We start from the raw sequence: 2,724 nt of genomic DNA, 5'->3' as shown, positions 1-2,724 counted from the left end.
TCGCGCCGTCAAGCGTGATTGCATTTTCGCCGCATGGAGGTCGGGGAGGAGCATTTCACGACAGCTCTAGTAGACCATTTACGGCAGTAGGAGGAGCGAAAAAAAGGCGAAACGGAATAGGAAAGAGTAACTTTCGAAAACGAGCGATAGAAAGGCAGGAAGTGGGAGTTGATCGCCTATTATATTTGCCTGATAATAATTGCAATTTATTGCAGGCTAGCTATATTCAGGCATTATGATAGACGTTTTACATTATGTGATCTCCTTCGATTCAATAATCTTATGAGGTGATACTATTTTCACTGCACAGATGGCTCAGCCGAAACCAAGAGAGGTTAAATAATTTACCAGAGTCACACAAGAAGAAAGTCCAAATGTCAGCGTTCGAATCCAGGTCTTTAACTTAAAAGCATATACCATTTGCCAGAGGGAGGCTTCCGAGATTCTGGTAATGTTTTCTATGACCTGGATAGTGGTTAATTTTTTTTTTGGGGGGGGCCATTTTTTTTTTTTTTTTTTTTTTGAGACGGAGTTTCGCTCTCGTTACCCAGGCTGGAGTGCAATGGTGCGATCTCGGCTCACCGCAACCTCCGCCTCCTGGGTTCAGGCAATTCTCCTGCCTCAGCCTCCTGAGTAGCTGGGATTACAGGCATGCACCACCATGCCCAGCTAATGTTTTGTATTTTTAGTAGAGACGGGGTTTCACCATGTTGACCAGGATGGTCTCGATCTCTTGACCTCGTGATCCACCCGCCTCAGCCTCCCAAAGTGCTGGGATTACAGGCTTGAGCCACCGCGCCCGGCCAGGCCATTTTTACTTTTGTAAAAATTCGAGCTGCATGCTTTATGAACTTTACACCATATATATTACTACTTCTTTTTTTTTTTTTTTTTTTTTTTTTTCAGATACAGCCTCGCTCTGTCGCCCAGGCTGGAGTGCAGTGGCCTAATCTTGGCTCACTGCAACCTCCGCCTCCCGGGTTCAAGCAATTTTCCTGCCTCAGCCTCCCAAGTAGCAGGGATTACAGGTGCGGCCCACCACGCCCCATTAATTTTTGTATTTTTAGTAGAGGTAGCGTTTCGCCATGTTGACCAGGCTGGTCTCGAACTCCTGACCTCAGGTGATCCACCCACCTCAGCCTCCCAAAGTGCTCGGATTACAGGCGTGAGCCATATAAATGAATTTTTTTTTTTTTTTTTTTTTTTGAGACGGAGTTTTGATCTTCTTACCCAGGCTGGAGTGCAAGGGCCCGATCTCGGCTCACCGCAACCTCTGCCTCCTGGGTTCAGGCAGTTCTCCTGCCTCAGCCTCCTGAGTAGCTGGGATTACAGGCACGTGCCACCATGTCCAGCTAGTTTTTTTGTATTTTTAGTAGAGATGGGGTTTCACCATGTTGACCAGGATGGTCTCGATCTCTTGACCTCGTGATCCACCCGCCTCGGCCTCTCAAAGTGCTGGGATTACAGGCTTGAGCCACCGTGCCCGGCCCCAAATGGTGATTTTCTAATTTCTCATTTATTCCACACTTATTTTTTTTTTTTGAGACAAAGTTTCACTCTCGTTACCCAGGCTAGAGTGCAATGGCACTATCTCAGCTCACCGCAACCTCTGCCTCCTGGGTTCAGGCAATTCTCCTGCCTCAGCCTCCTGAGTAGCTGGGATTACAGGCACGTGCCACCATGCCCAGCTAATTTTTTGTATTTTTAGTAGAGACGGGGTTTCACCATGTTGACCAGGATGGTCTCGATCTCTTGACCTAGTGATCCACCCGTCTCGGCCTCCCAAAGTGCTGGTGTTACAGGCTTGAGCCACTGTGCCCGGCTATTTTTGGTTTTCTTTTTTTTTTTTTTTTTTTTTTGAGACGGAGTTTCGCTCTTGTTACCCAGGCTGGAGTGCAATGGTGCGATCTCAGCTCACCGCAACCTCCGCCTCCTGGGTTCAGGCAATTCTCCTGCCTCAGCCTCCGGAGTAGCTGGGATTACAGGCACGCACCACCATCCTCAGCTAATTTTTTGTATTTTTAGTAGAGACGGGGTTTCACCATGTTGACCAGGATGGTCTCGATCTCTTGACCTCGTGATCCACCCGCCTTGGCCTCCCAAAGTGCTGGGATTACAGGCTTGAGCCACCGCGCCCGGCCTGGTTTTCTAATGGAAGAAATTTTCCATCTCTTGGCCAGGCACAGTGGCTCACACCTGAAATCCCTGCACTTTGGGAGGCTGAGGAAGGAGGGTCAGGAGTTTGAGACCAGCTTGGCCAACATAGTGACACAGTCCCTACCGAAAAAGAAAAAAGAAAAAAAAAAAGCCTGGCAGCTACTTGGGAGGCTGAGGCGGGAGATTCACTTGAACCCAAGGAGGTGAGGTGGTAGTGAGCCAAGATCGTGCCACTGCACTCCATCCTGGGTGACTGAAGAGACTCCATCTCAAAAAAAAAAAAAAAAAGGAATTTTCTGTCTCCCTATTTATTTATTCAGGCAGTCATATCAGTGTGGACTCAGTTTCTTACTGTATTTAATGTATATTCTCACTAGACATTACCTGGTATTCTCATCATTTTTATTTTGATATTGTTTATCACAAATAAGATCATTAGGATCTCCTTCAAACTGGCTCCTTTGTTTCTTTGACATGGCTGCATAATTGTTTGAGCACTTCCTTCTTACTTTCTAGCACAATGAGACATTCTAGGCTCCCCTTATATTGTCCCAGGCTACGGTGCAG

This window comes from Saimiri boliviensis, chromosome 12 (assembly GCF_048565385.1).
Source record: "Saimiri boliviensis isolate mSaiBol1 chromosome 12, mSaiBol1.pri, whole genome shotgun sequence".
Lineage (NCBI taxonomy): Eukaryota > Metazoa > Chordata > Mammalia > Primates > Cebidae > Saimiri > Saimiri boliviensis.
Note: the sequence above shows the minus strand (reverse complement) of the source record.